We start from the raw sequence: 21027 nt of genomic DNA, 5'->3' as shown, positions 1-21027 counted from the left end.
CTAGGAATCCCCTTTTTCAAGAGCCATAGTATACATAAACAGTACAGATAAATTTATACATAAAAAAGAGCGGTAAAAGACAATTGGATGACATCACTTCCGGTCGCCGGGTGCGCTCCAACGTGGAACGCAAACGGAACCGGAAGTCAAATCCCGGAAGTAATACATCCGGTCACTCGGTGCGCTCCATCGTGGAACGCACCAGAGAAAACTAGGCGTCTCGAGTGAGACAGTGACAATTGGGCGGACCCACCAGTGCGGCCAGGGCGCCCCTGTGTAATCTATAAAATTCAAAATGATTAAACTTGGATATGGACAAAAAGAAGTGAGATGACTACAGGAAGCTCAATGCGTTCCACGATGGAACGCACCGGAGATGACGCTCAGTCAGTATGTTGCAACGGAATGTCAATATATAGCAGATAAAACAAATAGAACAGTACATGTTGATGGTAAAGATACATATATAATATAGGTACCGACGTCGCTGCTCAGAAATACATCTTATAAATAAAAATAAAAAGACGCTCCAAGTCTGTGGATGGGGGCAAAAGGCATACATCTCGCGAGATCCCGGCCCAGGTGGAATCCTAAGTGAAGTGGAAAGCGCCGAGGTATCGCGAGATGTAGGGGAAGTGATGTCACTTCCGGTTGGATGGAACGCACCTCTGGAACGCAAAAACCCACAGAGGTGGGGCAGCAACATCTTTGGTGTGATCTAGCGTGCACTGAAAGCGCAAGTGCCCTTGAGCAGTAAGATTATCTCAAAAGGGAAAAAGGGGGGGGGGCTCATGATGGAATTGAGGACAGATACATGAATACATTGAAAAAAAATAAAAAAAAATAAAAAAAAAATAGAATGAATGTATGAATACATGCGTTAATGTCGTAAAAAGAAAAGAAAAAGCAAAAAACACAAGACAGAAAAAACACAAACAAAACAAAAAGCATTGATATGAAATAAATGAATTCATATTTGCTATCAGTACTGCAGAGAATAAAAGGATATTCTACACCTATGGCGAGAGTGCAATAGCTGGATATATATAGGAATAGGAATTAATACATAAATAAATACTAAATACATAAATAAATAAATGGATAAAAGATATATAAAAATATGAAATCAGGTATATGAGAAAGGTATATATAGGAAAAGCTCACTAAAAACAATTAGGAAATATTCTATATCCATAATGAGGGTATACATGGCTAGGTAGGTGTATAGGTTAGAATTAAGTTAGGATTAATAAATATGGATAGATAAAAGAAATAAAAGAGAAAAAAAATATATATATATATTATATAAATATAAATATAAAAAAGATGTATATAGGAAAAATCCATAGGGTATAATAGGTGGGTACGGTTATGGGGGACTGTTATACTAGAGGGCAGGCTCTGAGGCACTTACTTATTGACGGTATTTAGTATATCTACGTGGATGTAAATAGCGTATTGTTCAGAGGTGGACCCGACCAACGTGGAACTATTATGATCTAAACGTGGGATAACCAATTAATAATTGGAATATTCTAAGGTCTCATTCAACCCATATGGAACTAGGGTGTTTAAGCGGTGAATCCAATGCATCTCCTTTCTACACAGGAGCTGATAGGACTGCGCGACATGTTCTATAGGAGTCACTTTCAAGACTGATGAATCACTGTTGTGTTTTTCTAGGAAATGTCTAGAGACGCTGTGTGTAATGACGCCTCGTTTTATGTTGGAGCGATGTTCCGACATCCTATCTCTAACGGCCTGGATGGTACGGCCTACGTATTTCAGATTACAGGGGCACGTAAGTAGATATATAACACTCCTTGTTGCACAAGTTATTCTCTGCTTCAGTCTCCAGGTGTCTTCCGCTGTTACGGAGATTTCTGTGGTAGCTTGAGGGATCATGCAACAACATTTGCATTTACTAACCCCGCAGCGGTACGCCCCCGGATTGGAGTTTAACTTCCTAATGAGTGTTTGACCCCTATTGTGTTGGGGTAATTTAGGGCAAGAGGGAGCCAGAATGTTTTTTAGTGACTGCGCTCGTCTGAAGGTGATGGATGTCTGTCTAGGAAGTATCGTTTTGAGAATAGGATCCTTTAAAAGAATGCCCCAATGTTTGTTCAAAATACAACGAATATCTGCATGTTTGGTGTTATATCTAGTAATGAGGTTGGAGTAGTAGGTGTTTTTACTATCCTTTTTTGCTTGGGTGGGCATTAGAGCAGACTTCTGATCTAATATTGAGATCCTTTTTTCTGATGCTCTTATGAGGCTATTGGGGTAGCCCTTTTCTTTAAAGCGATCCTTTAGAATACCCAGTTGTTTATTAAAGGTTAAGTTGTCAGAGCAGTTTCTTCTAATACGCTTCATCTGGCTATAGGGAATGTTTCTCTTCCATTTTGAATGATGACAGCTTGTGTATTCCAAGTAGCTATTAGCATCTACTTTTTTAAAAAAGGTGCTAGTATGTATTTTTTCTTTAGTTGTTTGTATATGTAGGTCAAGATAAAAAGCTTCACGCGGATCTGATTCGGAGCTGAATTGAAGGCCCCAATCGTTCTGGTTAAGTGTCTTAATAAAAGTCGAAAGATTGTCAATACCGCCTTTCCAAATTAAAATAATATCATCTATATATCTTCGATGAAAATAATATTAGGGTGAGAAAGGAGGTTAAAATGTTCTTCAAAGCAGCCCACAAAAAGATTGGCGTAGGAAGGAGCGAATTTAGTGCCCATGGCAGTGCCTTTGGTTTGAATATAAAATTTGTCGTTAAAAGAAAAATAATTGTGATTTAAAATATATTCTATAGAGCTAAGTAAAAAATCTTTCTGTAGCGGTGGTATTTCACAGTCTTTGGCAAAGACTGATTGGATAGCCTCAAGACCAAGGTCGTGTCGGATGTTACTGTATAAAGATGACACGTCTAGAGTGACCCATAAAAAATTCTCCTTCCAAACTATATGATCTAATAATTGAATCAAGGCCGCTGAATCTCGCAAGTAGGAGGGTAGCTGTTGGACATATTTTTGTAGATATTTATCTACATAGGCCGATAGATTCGATGTAAGGGAATCTATCCCAGAGATAATTGGGCGACCTGGAGGATGAGTGATGTTCTTGTGTATTTTGGGTAAAAAATAGAATCAGGCTACTGTAGGATGACAGTTGATCAAAAATTGTTTTTCTTTTTTATCCAAAATGTTGGCCTTAAAACCTGATTCTATGAGATCCTGTAGGGATTTTTTAAAAATAGGTGTCGGATCCTCGGCGAGGTTCCTATAGTATTCAGGATCTGATAAAATGCGGTTTGATTCCATAAGATAGTAATCCTGGTCCATAATAACCACTCCACCACCTTTATCCGCACTTTTTATGACTATGTCTTTATTATTTTTTATATTGTTCATGGCATTTCTTTCTAACCTGGTGAGATTATTTTGTGATGTGTTGTATCCCTTATTTGTTTTACTTTGTGATTTCATTAAATCATTGAAATCTTCTAGGGCAATATTGAAGAAACTCTCTAAATGTGGGCCTCTACTTTCCAGAGGATAGAAGTGTGATGTGTTTTTAAGACCTGAATGGATTGGTATGGCAGTGAGATCACATGAAGGTGTAATGGTGGAATCATCAGGGGAGTTATTCATGGGAATGGGGGTTTGATTATTGACTGCTGCGTCGAGAGCTGTCGTGGAGGATTGACAGTTACCTTCTCGAATTTGTTTGATGGTGAAGTGTCTTTTCAATGTAAGACGTCTAATGAGTTGATTGAGATCAACAAAGAGTTCGAATTTGTCAGGTTGACTGGCAGGACAAAAAGAGAGACCTTTACTGAGAAGAGAGGTCTCCTCTGGTTTGAGAGTGTACTTGGAGATGTTGAAGATGCCTCGACGGCATCCCTCCGTGGTCGCGGGGGACATCTCACTTACTGGGGGCTGGTGCTCAATGTGGCTCTCACTATTGTTTTTTTGGGCTTTTTTGGGCTTGGTGTATCTGCGTTTCCCCCCTCTGCATCCTCTATATCGTTTTTTGGTCTTTTCCGTGATGTGCCCAGGGGGGTAAAGAAATTGGTGATTTTCGGAGTGTGTAATTGTAGGGGAGGGGTGGATGCCATTCATTTGTAGGGGAGGGGTAGAGGCCCACATTTAGAGAGTTTCTTCAATATTGTCCTAGAAGATTTCAATGATTTAATGAAATCACAATGTAAAACAAATAAGGGATACAACACATCACAAAATAATCTTACCAGGTTAGAAAGAAATGCCATGAACAATATAAAAAATAATAAAGACATAGTCATAAAAAGTGCGGATAAAGGTGGTGGAGTGGTTATTATGGACCAGGATTTCTATCTTATGGAATCAAACCGCATTTTATCAGATCCTGAATACTATAGGAACCTCGCCGAGGATCCGACACCTATTTTTAAAAAATCCCTACAGGATCTCATAGAATCAGGTTTTAAGGCCAACATTTTGGATAAAAAAGAAAAACAATTTTTGATCAACTGTCATCCTACAGTAGCCTGATTCTATTTTTTACCCAAAATACACAAGAACATCACTCATCCTCCAGGTCGCCCAATTATCTCTGGGATAGATTCCCTTACATCGAATCTATCGGCCTATGTAGATAAATATCTACAAAAATATGTCCAACAGCTACCCTCCTACTTGCGAGATTCAGCGGCCTTGATTCAATTATTAGATCATATAGTTTGGAAGGAGAATTTTTTATGGGTCACTCTAGACGTGTCATCTTTATACAGTAACATCCGACACGACCTTGGTCTTGAGGCTATCCAATCAGTCTTTGCCAAAGACTGTGAAATACCACCGCTACAGAAAGATTTTTTACTTAGCTCTATAGAATATATTTTAAATCACAATTATTTTTCTTTTAACGACAAATTTTATATTCAAACCAAAGGCACTGCCATGGGCACTAAATTCGCTCCTTCCTACGCCAATCTTTTTGTGGGCTGCTTTGAAGAACATTTTAACCTCCTTTCTCACCCTAATATTATTTTCTATCGAAGATATATAGATGATATTATTTTAATTTGGAAAGGCGGTATTGACAATCTTTCGACTTTTATTAAGACACTTAACCAGAACGATTGGGGCCTTCAATTCAGCTCCGAATCAGATCCGCGTGAAGCTTTTTATCTTGACCTACATATACAAACAACTAAAGAAAAAATACATACTAGCACCTTTTTTAAAAAAGTAGATGCTAATAGCTACTTGGAATACACAAGCTGTCATCATTCAAAATGGAAGAGAAACATTCCCTATAGCCAGATGAAGCGTATTAGAAGAAACTGCTCTGACAACTTAACCTTTAATAAACAACTGGGTATTCTAAAGGATCGCTTTAAAGAAAAGGGCTACCCCAATAGCCTCATAAGAGCATCAGAAAAAAGGATCTCAATATTAGATCAGAAGTCTGCTCTAATGCCCACCCAAGCAAAAAAGGATAGTAAAAACACCTACTACTCCAACCTCATTACTAGATATAACACCAAACATGCAGATATTCGTTGTATTTTGAACAAACATTGGGGCATTCTTTTAAAGGATCCTATTCTCAAAACGATACTTCCTAGACAGACATCCATCACCTTCAGACGAGCGCAGTCACTAAAAAACATTCTGGCTCCCTGCATTGGATTCACCGCTTAAACACCCTAGTTCCATATGGGTTGAATGAGACCTTAGAATATTCCAATTATTAATTGGTTATCCCACGTTTAGATCATAATAGTTCCACGTTGGTCGGGTCCACCTCTGAACAATACGCTATTTACATCCACGTAGATATACTAAATACCGTCAATAAGTAAGTGCCTCAGAGCCTGCCCTCTAGTATAACAGTCCCCCATAAGCGTACCCACCTATTATACCCTATGGATTTTTCCTATATACATCTTTTTTATATTTATATAATATATATATTTTTTTTTTCTCTTTTATTTCTTTTATCTATCCATATTTATTAATCCTAACTTAATTCTAACCTATACACCTACCTAGCCATGTATACCCTCATTATGGATATAGAATATTTCCTAATTGTTTTTAGTGAGCTTTTCCTATATATACTTTTCTCATATACCTGATTTCATATTTTTATATATCTTTTATCCATTTATTTATTTATGTATTTAGTATTTATTTATGTATTAATTCCTATTCCTATATATATCCAGCTATTGCACTCTCGCCATAGGTGTAGAATATCCTTTTATTCTCTGCAGTACTGATAGCAAATATGAATTCATTTATTTCATATCAATGCTTTTTGTTTTGTTTGTGTTTTTTCTGTCTTGTGTTTTTTGCTTTTTCTTTTCTTTTTACGACAACGCATGTATTCATATATTCATTCTATTTTTTTTTTTTTCAATGTATTCATGTATCTGTCCTTAATTCCATCATGAGCCCCCCCCCCCCCTTTTTCCCTTTTGAGATAATCTTACTGCTCAAGGGCACTTGCGCTTTCAGTGCACGCTAGATCACACCAAAGATGTTGCTGCCCCACCTCTGTGGGTTTTTGCGTTCCAGAGGTGCGTTCCATCCAACCGGAAGTGACATCACTTCCCCTACATCTCGCGATACCTCGGCGCTTTCCACTTCACTTTGGATTCCACCTGGGCCGGGATCTCGCGAGATGTATGCCTTTTGCCCCCATCCACAGACTTGGAGCGTCTTTTTATTTTTATTTATAAGATGTATTTCTGAGCAGCGACGTCGGTACCTATATTATATATGTATCTTTACCATCAACATGTACTGTTCTATTTGTTTTATCTGCTATATATTGACATTCCGTTGCAACATACTGACTGAGCGTCATCTCCGGTGCGTTCCATCGTGGAACGCATTGAGCTTCCTGTAGTCATCTCACTTCTTTTTGTCCATATCCAAGTTTAATCATTTTGAATTTTATAGATTACACAGGGGCGCCCTGGCCGCACTGGTGGGTCCGCCCAATTGTCACTGTCTCACTCGAGACGCCTAGTTTTCTCTGGTGCGTGCCACGATGGAGCGCACCGAGTGACCGGATGTATTACTTCCGGGATTTGACTTCCGGTTCCGTTTGCGTTCCACGTTGGAGCGCACCCGGTGACCGGAAGTGATGTCATCCAATTGTCTTTTACCGCTCTTTTTTATGTATAAATTTATCTGTACTGTTTATGTATACTATGGCTCTTGAAAAAGGGGATTCCTAGATGATAATCCCCGAAACGCGTTGGGCTCTTTCTTCACCATCACCCCATGTTGAATAAAGCACTTTGGAAATTCAAGATCTCCAGACTTTGGATTGCTGTTTTTCCAGGAAAATCTTCCAAGCGAACCAGGCGCAGGAGGTAGCTGAAGAGGGTGTTATTTGCATATCCCTCTTCTCTCCTCCTGGGTGAAGTAAGTAAAATCTGACTTTTACCAGATTTTTAGTTCACCACCAGTTTTATTTCTTACTCAGGTGGCGCCCTCTGAGTGGTAAAAACCCTTTTGTCCTTTTCTAATTTGTACACTGTCCTTTCCGCCTGGTTTCTCCAGCTGGAAATTTTACCACTGGCAGCCTCTGTGTTCTTATCTTACAGTGTCTTCTTCCTCTTTTCTCCACCACTCCAACCTTTGGCGCCTTGCTATATTAGTCCAGAGCTACCCATCACGGTAGCAGAGTGACTAACCCTCTCTTTTTTTCCCTACGTCTCTGACCTCCAGTGAACAAGGCAGACATAGCAGAGCTGGAGAGGGTCCAGAGGAGGGCAACTAAAGTAATAACTGGAATGGGGCAACTACAGTACCCTGAAAGATTATCAACATTAGGGTTATTCACGTTAGAAAAAAGACGACTGAGGGGAGATCTAATTACTATGTATAAATATATCAGGGGTCAGTATAGAGATCTATCCCATCATCTATTTATCCCCAGGACTGTGACTGTGACGAGGGGACATCCTCTGCGTCTGGAGGAAAGAAGGTTTGTACACAAACATAGAAGAGGATTCTTTACGGTAAGAGCAGTGAGACTATGGAACTCTCTGCCTGAGGAGGTGGTGATAGTGAGTACAATAAAGGAATTCAAGAGAGGCCTGGATGTATTTCTGGAGTGTAATAATATTACAGGATATAGCTACTAGAGAGGGGTCGTTGATCCAGGGAGATATTCTGATTGCCTGATTGGAGTCGGGAAGGAATTTTTTATTCCCCTAAAGTGAGGAAAATTGGCTTCTACCTCACAGGGTTTTTTTGCCTTCCTCTGGATCAACTTGCAGGATGACAGGCCGAACTGGATGGACAAATGTCTTTTTTCGGCCTTATGTACTATGTTACTATGTTAATAGGAAAAACAAGAAAAAAGTAACGGTGTTCAGTTTTGGTGCTTGTTCACACCACACAAAGTCCACAGTGCACAAAACCTTCACCTGGTCAGTAGATTTCCACCCACAGTCCACAGCAGGCTTTAGAGGCCTGCTTCCCCCAGCATACGGCTCTCACAGCTCCACAGCTTCTCTGTCATGGAGGATAATTCCCCAGCTGAACGTGCTGACTGGGTTTTTATATCCCAGCCAAAACCCAGCCTGGAATCGTGGGGAACAGCCACCCACCCTGCTTTTTGGCTGCTCCCAATTAGAATCGGCCCGGATTAGCTTTACAGCCATACTAACAGCTGAAATGTCAGACTGCACTACAGAACTGACACTTCAGGAAAAAATCTGGTTCTTACCTCACCGAGGCCAGGAACCTCGGTGACACGTATGTTCCGTCAATGACGGTTCCTTGTTCCTTCTTACAATATATATACAAATTTCACTGAATCAGCACCTAGTTTTTTTGTCTGCGGCAGAAACAGTTTATTTCATTTCTATACCGTCTGAGTGCTTCAGGCCCATATATTTGGAGAAATTGAAAATCAGTATATATACACATTTCACTAAATCAGCACAGTTTTCTTGTCTGCGGTTTAAAACGTAAATCGCAGTGCATTGCATTTCTGTACCGTCTGTGCGCTTCAGGCCCATATATTGGGAATAATATAGTCATAAATATAAACAACATCATAAAACAGTGTCTGTACTGCAGATTACAATAATCTGTGGCTAAAATACTGTCCAAAATCTGTGCTGTTCTGTGTTCTATACTGCCCTGTATCTATGCCTGCTGCCAGTGCACCAAAAAAAAAAAGTAATAAAACCGTACCCAGCTTCATGTCCAACTTAGCTAGGCGGCGCACGACAACACTGTCCAAGTCAGACCAGTGCGAACAGTTCGTCGGTTGGCTTGCTGACGATAATGCTTCCAGTCAGCTAAGCACCACCCTCTCTTCCACCAAGTCCAGTCTCTGTAGCTAAAAGTCTGGTCAGCCAACTCCTCGCTCAGATCATCCTTCCTTCCACCATAGAGAAGCCTGCCAAATGAGTGATCCCACACTCGGATATTTCCAGGAGTTCTTTTCAGCTCCACTATTAGATTTGGCCCTCACGGCCAGCATGCTTGAAGAGGGATCTGAGATATTGGGCCCTGATTCCCAACCTCTCGAGCCTTCACAGTCTCAAGAAGATGACGGTGGTGAAATAGTTCACGAGGTGGATGACGATGAGACACAGTTGTCAATCACTGAGCTTGTGGTTAGGTCAAGACAGGAGGATGATCAGAGTGAGGAAGTGGAAGAGGAGTTGTTGGTCGATGAGGTCATTGACCCAACATGGGAAGGTGAAAAGCCGAGCGAGGACAGCAGTACAGAGGGGGAGGGATAAGCAGCACCGCAACAGGCTGGAAGAGGTAGTGGGGTTGCAAAAGGGTGAAGTCGGCCCACACCAAACAGGCCCGCAACCGTTACACCAATCACCCACATGCGTAAATCAACCTTAGCAAGGGGTAGGTGTTCCGCAGTATGGCGCTTTTTTGAGAAAAGTGCAGAGGACAAAAGAGTGGTAGTTTGCAACCTGTGCGGTACCAAAATGACCCGAGGCATGAACACTAGCCTCTCACCACCACCAGCATGATCTGCCACATGGCATCCAAGCACCCTACTAAGTGGGTCGAACGCCTGGGTCCACAATCTGGGTCTGCGGGTCACACCACTGCCTCCTCTTCCCCTGTGTTACGTGCTGTCCAATCCTCTGTCCAAGACGCAGGCCCGGATGCCTCTCGCCCTACACCTGGACCTTCGAATGAACCAGCAGCAACAACATCCACTTCCCAGTCCCAGTGCAGCATCCAAATGTCCATACCACAGTCATTTGAACGCAAGCGCAAATACCCACCTGCAGGCCGTAGCACTTAATTGCCAACTTTCAAAATGATTGGCCCTTGAAATGTTGCCATATAGGCTTGTGGACACTGAGGCCTTCAGCAGCCTGATGTCGGCTGCGGACCTTCGGTACGCAGTCCCCAGCCGCCACAATTTTTCATAGTGTGCCGTGCCCTCCTTACACCAGCATGTGTCCCAGAACATCACCCGTGCCCTGACCAACGCAGTTACTGTGAAGTTCTACTTAACCACGGACACATGGACAAGTGCTGGTGGCCAGGGATGCTGCATTTCCCTGACCGCACACTAAGTGAATGTGGTGGAGGCCGGGAGTGAGTCGTACCCCGGGATGGCACAGGTGCTACCCACGCCCAGGATTGCGGGCTCTACATCCATCAGGGTCTCCGCAAGCAGCTATGTTACTGGCTCCAACCCCCAATTCTCCTCCTCTTCTGCCTCATCCTCCTCCACTTTCACCTCCAGCAGCCATCAGCCGTCAGTCGCTAGCTGGAAGCAGTGTAGCACTGCTGTGGGTAAGCGTCAACAGGCCGTGCTGAAGTTGATCTGCTTAGGGGACAAACAGCACACCGCTGCAGAGCTTTGACAGGGTATGAGGGAACAGACCGAGCTGTGGCTCTCTCCACTCAACCTACAACCAGGCATGGTTGTGTCTAACAATGGCTGTAACTTGGTGGCGGCTTTGGAGCTCGGCAACCTGACACACATCCCATGCCTATCCCACGTGTTAAACTTAGTGGTTTAGCGGTTTATCAAAACATACCCCAATTTGCCAGAGCTACTAGTAAAGGCACGCGGCGTGTGTGCCCATTTCCGCAAGTCATCCATAGCTTCAGCTGGCCTGTCATTGCTGCAGCAGCGCTAGCGGCTTCCAGCTCACCGACTGTTGTGCGACGTGAGCACGCGCTGGAACTCTACGTTCTTTATTTTGTCCAGGCTTTGTGAGCAGAAGAGGGCAGTTGTGAAATACCAGCTACAACATGGTAGTCGCCTTTCAAGTCAACTGCCACTTATTCACAAGCGAGGAGTGGGCATTGATGTCAGACCTATGTGAGATTTTAAAAAACTTTGAAGAATTCACACAGATGGTTAGTGGCGATAACGCTATTATCAGCGTAACCATCCCACTGCTGTGTCTACTCAAACGATCGCTGCTCACAATTAAGGACGACGCTCTGAATGTGGCAGACGAGGAACTGGAGGAGGACATCTCACAGGGTGATACCCAGACCACCCACAGTTCGTCTTCTCAGCACGAATTGGACCGTGAAGAGGAGGAGCAGGAGGAGGCGGAGGAAATGGAGACTGTTGCCTCTGCTACTGAGGCTAGTACCCATGGAACTTTAATTCCATCTGTTCAGCGTGGATGGGCCGAAGAGGAGGAGGAGGAGAGTCAACCTGATGTTGACATCTTGCCTGTTGGTACTCAGGCACACATGACGGAATTCATGTTAGACTGCCTTACCAGTGACCCTCATGTTATACGCATTTTTGATAACACGCATTACTGGGTGTTCACCCTTCTCGACCCCGCTACAAAGAAAACTTCTCATCTCTCATTCTGAAGGTGGAGAGGACGAGTAAAATGGTGCAATACTAGAAGGTACTTGTTGAGAGATTGCTCCGGAATTTTCCATCTGACAACACTGAAGGCAGAGTCCGTACTTCCTTAGGCAACTGGGGAAGGGAGACAATGGGAACACACAGCAGTTCCAACAAAGGCAGGGCAACACTCTCCAAGGCATGGGACACTTTCATGACACCCCGCCAGAAACCTCACCCTGAAGCGCGGCCGAGTGGTACAAAGAGGGAAAAGTTTTGGAAAATGGTAAAGGAATACATAGCAGACCGTGTCAGCGTCCTAAATGATCCCTCAGTGCCTTACAACTACTGGGTGTCCAAGTTGAACACGTGGCACGAACTTGCGCTCTACGCCTTGGAGGTGTTGGCCTGCCCTGCCGCCAGCATTTTGTCTGAGCGTGTATTTAGTGCTGCTGGTGGCATCATAACAGATAAGCGTATCCGCTTGTCCACTGGCAATGCTGACAATTTAAATGTATGCTTTACAATGTACTCAATCCACTAGATTCAGATGCACCCTTTTCACCTCCAAAAAAGGGTATATGTTTGAATCTTGTTTACTCATCCTCCTCCTGTTCCATACAGTATATGTGCCCTCAGTACAATGTTTCATACGGTCTGCTCACCTGTAGGCCCTCACTCCAATGTTTCATACGGTCTGCTCACCTGTAGGCCCTCACTACAATGTTTTATGGGGTTCGCTCACTTTCAGGCCCTCACCTCCAATGTTTCATACGGTCTGCTCAGCTGTAGGCCCTCACTACAATGTTTCATGCGGTCTGCTCAGCTGTAGGCCCTCGCTACAATGTTTTATGGGGTTTGCTCACCATAAGGCCCTCACCTCCAATGTTTCATACGTCTGCTCAGCTGTAGGCCCTCACTACAATGCTTTATGGGGTTTGCTCACCATAAGGCCCTCACTACAATGTTTTATGGGGTTCGCTCACCTGAAGGTGCTCACCTCCAATGTTTCATACGGTCTGCTCAGCTGTAGGCCCTCACTACAATGTTTTATGGGGTTTGCTAACCTTCAGGCCCTCAACCATAATGTTTAAGAGGGCCAGCTGAGCAGCAGGCCCTCACCCGTAATGTTTTTTGAGGGTCAGCAGCAGGCTATTATTAATAATTTTTAAAGGGTGTGTATATGTGTAATAAAAGGTGTAATAAAAGGTGCATTGGAGTGCCTGTTCCTTGCAATTTTTGGCCTAGTGCATAGGCTGTATGAGTGTAGGAGTCCCACTACCTGAACAATTCTAACACCATGTGAATGAGGCCATCCTTTCTAAGATATAGAGGCTGTATCTTTTTCCTTTTTGGCAGCACTTACAGTGTATATACAATTGAATCTACAGGATAGAATGTTTCCTAACAATTTTTCCTCTAAAAAGGATTTTTTTTGTGGGGGCAAGGTTTTGGGTCTTTTTTTTGTCAGTCTATAAAAGTGGCGTACAACTCGGACAACATGGTTCCCAGCAGCGACATTGGTGTCCAAGATGCATCCAGACATGGTCCCCCTGCTGTTCCTAATCGATTTCAGAGGTGTTTCCATCACTTTCAGACCTTTTCCTATGAAGCAGGCACCGTTCCCCTCATCCGAGCAGTGGGTGCCTGGTCGCCTCCCATTGACTTCCATTATACTCGGGTGCTCGGATCATCACTATTGGCCAGCTCTAGATTTAGTTGCTGGTCCCACCCTTCTTATCTGGGGTCTATGTGTAGTCTTTGAGTAGTTGCTGGTAAGAGAGGAGGTAGAGCAAGCTGAGAAGAAGCAAGCTTAGAGATGGCAGCAGTTTGTAAGAAAAGAGTGCCAGCCTCTGAGAGAGAGAGAGAAGTATTGAGCCTAACAGAAGGTTTAGCAGCCATGACAAGAAAAGTGCTGGGAAAATACAAGCCACTGAAGGTAATACATGTTATTTTGGTTGTGGACTTCACTGTATTTTGGTTGGGGTTAGAAGTCTCCAGTTCCCCTATCATACTAAAGAGACAGACTGGCTATCTGTTAAAGCAGTGGTCCCCAACCTTTTTTGCACCAAGGACCAGTTTCATGCAAGACAATTTTCCCAGGGACCGGGTGGGGGGAGGGGGCGCGGGTTCTGGGGAGGGGCTGACTGATTCACGCACATAACAAAACACAAGGTGCATATTAAAATATATAACACTATATAACGACTATATAAACTGACTATGGTCTCTGCTGCACTGGTCTCTGCTACCGTATTTTTCGCCCTATAAGATGCACCTAGGTTTTAGAGAACAATAAGAAAAAAAAAATGTCAGCCATAAGCCCCCCCAATGTCAGCCATAAGCCCCCCAATGTCAGCCATAAACCCCCCCAATATCAGCCATAAACCCCCCCAATGTCAGCCATGAGCTCCCCAATGTCAGCCCCCCATGTCAGCCATATGTCTGCCCCTCATGTCAGCCATATGTCCCCCAGGTCAGCCATCAGCCCCCAATGCAAATAAAATAAAATAAAAAAAACCACTTACCTCTCCTGCTCCTGGTCACCATTGCGATCCTCTTTATTCTGCTGTCGGCTGGCTGTGTATATCGGCGCACAGTGTGAGGTCACAGAGCGACCTCACGCTGTGCGCAGCCCTGCACAGCCGATAGCTGAGCCGTGGACCAGGAAGCGGTGAGTACAGATCCTTCACCGCTTCCTAGTCCTTCTGTACTAATGAAGCGCTTCCATAATGGAAGCGCTTCATTAGTACAGAGTTAAAGACTGCCCTGATCGCCGCGGCCCGGCAAACCACCTTACAGGGCCCAGTCCTGGGCCGCGGCCTGGCGGTTGGGGACCGCTGTGTTAAAGGACTACATCCCACAGCTGGATATTGTAGACAATAATGAATGAATAAGAGAAAAGAAAGAGAGTTGCAACTCCTGAGACTGAATTGCAAAGATTGCACAATTTATCTGGAAAGGGAGGCATATTACTACCTCTTTCACCTATCTTATATGCAGCCTTGGGAAAACTGATTTACGCAATGTGTAAAGACTGTACCTATTATTGCATTTGGGTGTGCGCCAGCTGCTAGGTCTCCTCAGTAAATATCTGTTTACTGGTTGCACCAAAACTAGCCTTATTATTGCTATGAACCATCACCTGCATCATCACAGTATTGCATTGCCTTGTACAGGGACCCCTGCCTTGCGCCCCAAAACTCAATGACTCCAAGGACATCTGAGCTACCACCAGACAGGGGACCCCAAACCAGGGTGTGCCCCAAGGGGAATAAAGGGGTAGCCCCTCCCTTCACCATGTGTGCGCATGGCGCAGGGAGTTGCTGGAGCGGGATTGCCACTGTGAGTATGATCACCGCTATGAGTTAAAGTAGATTTCAGTCCGGCGCACAGACTGCCAGAGGAGGCATTTGATTTATGATGAGGCTTGTGCAGGTACTTTCAAGACCAGCGTAACATTGGTTGGTATTGATAAATCAGGGGCTTTTCCCATGAATTGCCTCAGTTTACAAAGTGTAGATATGTTTACAATATCATAAATTTGTTACGGTTGAGAGTATGATATATGTGTCTTATATATAGATAAATACAGTGGCATGCAAAAGTTTGGACACCCTGATGTACCGTTTCTGAGATATTCCCAAAAAATGACCTGCATTAGCCAATAGAAGCCTGCAAGTCTTTCACTCATATCCCAACTGCCATACACACGGTCACATGTCCCTTATCAGCCAATAGAAGCAGGCTCTTAGTCTCCACATACACACAGTTTTACTCCAGGTTTCCTTAACAACCCAGCCATTTTTCTTCACTGCTGTAGGTCAGCTTCAGGCTAGGGCTACATAACGACATGTGTCGCGCGACAATAACTCTCACGACACATAGGGCACAACTACACTGCGACATCGATGTTGCACCAATGTCGCGCAATTTTTTTATAATGATAGTCTAAGGTGTTGCACTGCGACATGCGACATGCGACATGCTGCGACTGCGACAGTCACAGAAAAATCTATCTTGGATGGATTTTTTGCGATTGTCGCAGTCGCAGCATTTTGCATGTTGCAGTACGCCACCATAGCCTATTATTAGAACAATTGTTGCGTGACATTGGTGCGACAAAATGTTGCGTGACACATGTCACCCTGTAGCCCGAGCCTTAAAGGGGCAGGGTGCTGCGGAGGTCCTATTAAGGGGGCAGGGGCCACTATTAAAGGGGCAGCTGCTGTGGAGCTCACTGTTAAAGGGGCGGGCACTGTGGAGATCAATGTTAAAGGGGCAATCACTGTGGATGTTACTGTTTAGGGGGGCAGGCCGCTGTGGCGGTCATTATTAAAGGGACGGGTGCTGTGGAGGTCTTTGTTAAGGGGGCAGGGAACAGTGGATGGGATGGTCCCCTATGGAGGTCAGTATTAAGGGGCGGGGTGCTGTATAGGTCACTGTTAAGGGGACGGGCCCCTGAGGAGGTCATTGTCAAGGGAGTGGGGTGCTGTGAAACTCACTTTTAAAGGGGTGGGCTGCTGTGAAGGTAAAAGTTAAGGGGATGGTTTGCTGTGGAGATCCCATTTTAAGGAGATGGGGAACTGTGAGGGGCTCAGTGTTAAGGGGTGGGGGCTGCGGAGTTCACTGTTAAGGGGACGGGGTGCTGTAGAGGTCACTGTTATGGGGGATACTGTCGATATTTTTAACATTAAATGAAATAGATTAAATATACCCGTGCAAAGCCGGGTCTTTCTGCTAGTATATATATAAATTCTAGATTACAATCCATTTTAGATACTGTATTATACACATTAGAGCAAATGCTACATGTGGTTTGTATAGTCTAGTCCGTTATGTGCTCTGAGGAACATGCTGATATGATCTGTACAGGAAATATACATGGAGTCGGGTATACTGTACATGTTTAGAGGGCCCAGTATCAGGTTTATGCCTCACATTTACAAATACAGATTTAATAGCAGTGACAGAGGTGTCATATCCATTTTTGCTTGCTTCATTTAGTTTATGGACCTAGAGGCTAGGCTAGAATTTATTTACTACCAGGCTGACGCTTTATGGGAAGAAGCTAATTTCTGCAAACATAATGCATTAATTTCAGGATCATAAAGAAAGACTTTGTTATTATACAACCTGACCATAAAACTGATGGAAGAAATGGTTGGAATTATTCAAATGACTCAATGAGCTGTGTCGCTGCTCTCTGCAGTATAGAAAGCCCACTACCTGGCCACATTTTATTTAGAAGCAAGCAATAAAGAAGGTAAAATGAGTATACCAGATGAAAGAGTCCTGGAGCATTCATTCAATAGCACCATTAAACTTAAGGCACAGATGTAAGAGGGTTCATGTTAAGGCCCAATTCATTCCCGTTCTACTTTTCCTTTCTCTTTTTTGACTAATATTTAATAAAATTTATGTAGGACATTTATCATGAATGTTACGCCAGCTTTCTGGTGTGAAAAAACACAATTTCCATGCCACTTTAAAACGCAGCATGAAAAGTGCGGCTATTTAGGCAAGCAGATAATTTTTATGGTGTATTTATGATGTGCAACATTTTTAAATTACGCACAAAATGTCGCAGCCAGTCGCTCAGAACACTGGGTAACACCCAGGCTTAATATCATTGCATGTGTGCCTAGTTGCGATTTCCAGCTCACCATGGACGTGGATGCGCGGGAGAAGACCGGACCAATCTTCTGTGTAGATTACGAAAAAGGAGAGTTCCAGCATCCAATACTTCAAACAGTTGCTTTGTCTTTATTAAATTTCATAGTGTAAATACATCCAGTGTGCACCTTCACCCACCGCCGTAGCAGGTTAACATGTTTTGAACTTTTCTCAGTTCTTAGTCATAACCTAGTAGAGTGCTCATCACCAGGGGTATAAAAAGACCCCACTCTCCAATCCTGGGGGTGGGTGAGGGGATCTGAGCCCCTCCCGGGGGCGAGCCCGCCACATGAATACACCCATCAACATACGTCACTTTAAATGCTTTTTTTTTTTGTATATAAAACACATAACCGTATAAAAAACAGGAATAATTAAAAACAAAAAAAAACACTCCTGTAGGGAAAGATCACAAGGTTAATAAATATGAGCAACCCGAAACCATGGTGTCAGAATAGTTATCCCTCTCTCATGTATGTGTAGTGACTTAAATGGTAAAATACCTTGTCTCTCAGACAGATTTGATTATTACGATGTTTTCAAAACCATTTATGTTGGATATTATATGGTATATACTACACATATTCTAGTATCCACTCCCAACAGCCTTTATAGCTAGTTACTATTGGTAACAATACATTAGTTATTTTCTAATATTGAGTCCCTTCTGGGAACGGGTATCTAATCTAAAAATCAAAAAGGCTTCTCGTAGTAGTATCTTATTTCTTATGTCACCTCCCCTGGAGGGGATAACCTTCTCAATGGCATGTGAGCAAAAACTAGCCACATTTCTATTGTGTTTTTTAATAAAATGGCTAGCAGCACTAGAAATCCCTGTTGCCTGAGGGTTAGCAATATAATTCAGATGTTCACGTAGCCTGGCCTTGAATTGTCTACAAGTACTCCCCACATACATAACATCGCAATTCGTGCATTTGATTAGGTAAATAACTCCTACACTGTTGCAACTGATATAACTCTTAATAGAGAAATGTTCTGTATGTGTGGAATTTTCAAACACTATAGTAGATTGAACAAAAATACAGGACTTGCAGGGGTGACCCCCGCACTTGGTAAAACCTTGATGTTTGAGCCAGGTGGTTCTAGGTTTATCAGTAGGGAAAACAAGTAGGGAGGGGGACAATGCATTGGCCAAGTTGCTAGGATGTCTTAAAACAATCCTGCAGCTATACTTGAAAGAATTATAGAGAACATGATCTTCATATAGGATCGGAAAGCATTTCTGTATAGCTTGTTTAATTGCCGTAATTTTTCTGCTAAAGATAAGGACCAATGTTGGTTTATCTGTAGAACTTACTTCTTTTTTATGATGGTATCCTCCAGCTGTATGTTTAAACAAAAGATCTATTCTGGTCTTCTTTTTAGCTATATTAATGGCCCTAGTAAGCATCCAGTTTGTATAGCCCCTCCGTTTCATTCTATCCCAAATCACCGCACATTCTCTTTGGAAGGAAGCCTCTATACTACAGTTCCTACATGCTCTGATAAACACACCAACCGGCACAGACCGGAGGGTATGCGCCGGGTGGTGGCTGTCAGCCCTGAGAATGGTATTGCTCGAGACCTCCTTGCGGAAGGTCTCTGTCATAATAACTTGATCGGGTATCCCAATTAACTTCAAGTCTAGGAAGCAGATCGAGGATGTATCAAACTGGTAAGTAAATTGTAAGTTATAAGAATTGTCATTCACATACTGTATGCCATAAAGTCTGGTATGGCAGACACACCGTTGCCCCATATAAGGAGCAGGTCATCGATGTATCTGCCATACCAGACAACAGCATCGGAAAAGGGATTGTTCTCTGAAAAAACATACCGCTCTTCCCAGTATGCCATAGTAAGGTTGGCAAGGGACGGTGAATACCTGGCCCCCATTGAAACTCTTCTGATCTGTAAAAAGAACTTATTGTTGAAACGAAAGTAATTGGAAGTCATGAGCAATGAGGTCACCTCCACTATGTAATTGACAAAATCTGTCGAATGACAACTATATCTATGCAGATGGTATTCCAGTGCTAAGAGAGCTATATTATGTGGGATAGAAGGATAAAGAGAGACCACGTCTAAGGTGAGCCAGGTGTATTCATCTCTTCAGGGTTTGTCAAGGAAAGCCCTCAGAACATCTGATGTATCCATGACAAATCCCGGTAATCTCTTAACCAGAGGCTGGAGAATGGCATCTAGTCACTTCCCTAATCTTTCGAATAACGACCCGATACCCGAAACTATGGGGCGGAGAGGGAAGGGGGGCTACACTTTTGTTTATGTGTCTTGGGTAGAGCATGTATGATGGAAATGGCTGGAGTCTCCACACACAGAAAGCTGTATTATTTTTCATTAATAAATCCCTTGTCTTTACCTTTGTCCAACAGGGACATACACTCACCTAAAGAATTATTAGGAACACCTGTTCTATTTCTCATTAATGCAATTATCTAGTCAACCAATCACATGGCAGTTCCTTCAATGCATTTAGGGGGGTGGTCCTGGTCAAGACAATCTCCTGAACTCCAAACTGAATGTCAGAATGGGAAAGAAAGGTGATTTAAGCAATTTTGAGCGTGGCATGGTTGTTCGTGCCAGACGGGCCGGTCAGAGTATTTCACAATCTGCTCAGTTACTGGGATTTTCACGCACAACCATTTCTAGGGTTTACAAAGAATGGTGTGAAAAGGGAAAAACATCCAGTATGCGGCAGTCCTGTGGGCAAAAATGCCTTGTGGATGCTAGAGGTCAGAGGAGAATGGGCCGACTGATTCAAGCTGATAGAAGAGCAACGTTGACTGAAAAAACCACTCGTTACAACCGAGGTATGCAGCAAAGCATTTGTGAAGCCACAACACGCACAACCTTGAGGCGGATGGGCTACAACAGCAGAAGACCCCACCGGGAACCACTCATCTCCACTACAAATAGGAAAAAGAGGCTACAATTTGCACGAGCTCACCAAAATTGGACTGTTGAAGACTGCAAAAATTTTGCCTGGTCTGATGAGTCTCGATTTCTGTTGAGACATTCAAATGGTAGAGTCCGAATTTGGCGTAAACAGAATGAGAACATGTATCCATCATGCCTTGTTACCACTGTGCAGGCTGGTGGTGGTTGTGTGATGGTGTGGGGGATGTTTTCTGGGCACACTTTAGGTCCCTTAGTGCCAATTGGGCATCGTTTAAATGCCACGGGCTACCTGAGCATTGTTTCTGACCATGTCAATCCCTTCATGACCACCATGTACCCATCCTCTGATGGCTACTTCCAGCAGGATAATGCACCATGTCACAAAGCTCGAATCATTTCAAATTGGTTTCTTGAACATGACAATGAGTTCACTGTACTAAAATGGCCCCCACAGTCACCAGATCTCAACCCAATAGAGCATCTTTGGGATGTGGTGGAACGGGAGCTTCGTGCCCTGGATGTGCATCCCTCAAATCTCCATCTACTGCAAGATGCTATCCTATCAATATGGGCCAACATTTCTAAAGAATGCTATCAGCACCTTGTTGA

General features: G+C 43.3%; 1 protein-coding gene across 2 annotated transcripts in view; it reads right to left on the bottom strand.

Moving 5' to 3' along the window:
* MACROD2 (mono-ADP ribosylhydrolase 2) overlaps positions 1-21027 on the bottom strand; it is a 2731696-nt gene that overhangs the window by 922894 nt on the left and 1787775 nt on the right. The window lies entirely within an intron of this gene.

Source organism: Bufo bufo, chromosome 4 (genome assembly GCF_905171765.1).
Source record: "Bufo bufo chromosome 4, aBufBuf1.1, whole genome shotgun sequence".
Lineage (NCBI taxonomy): Eukaryota > Metazoa > Chordata > Amphibia > Anura > Bufonidae > Bufo > Bufo bufo.
This window is presented reverse-complemented; position numbering and strand designations above follow the sequence as displayed.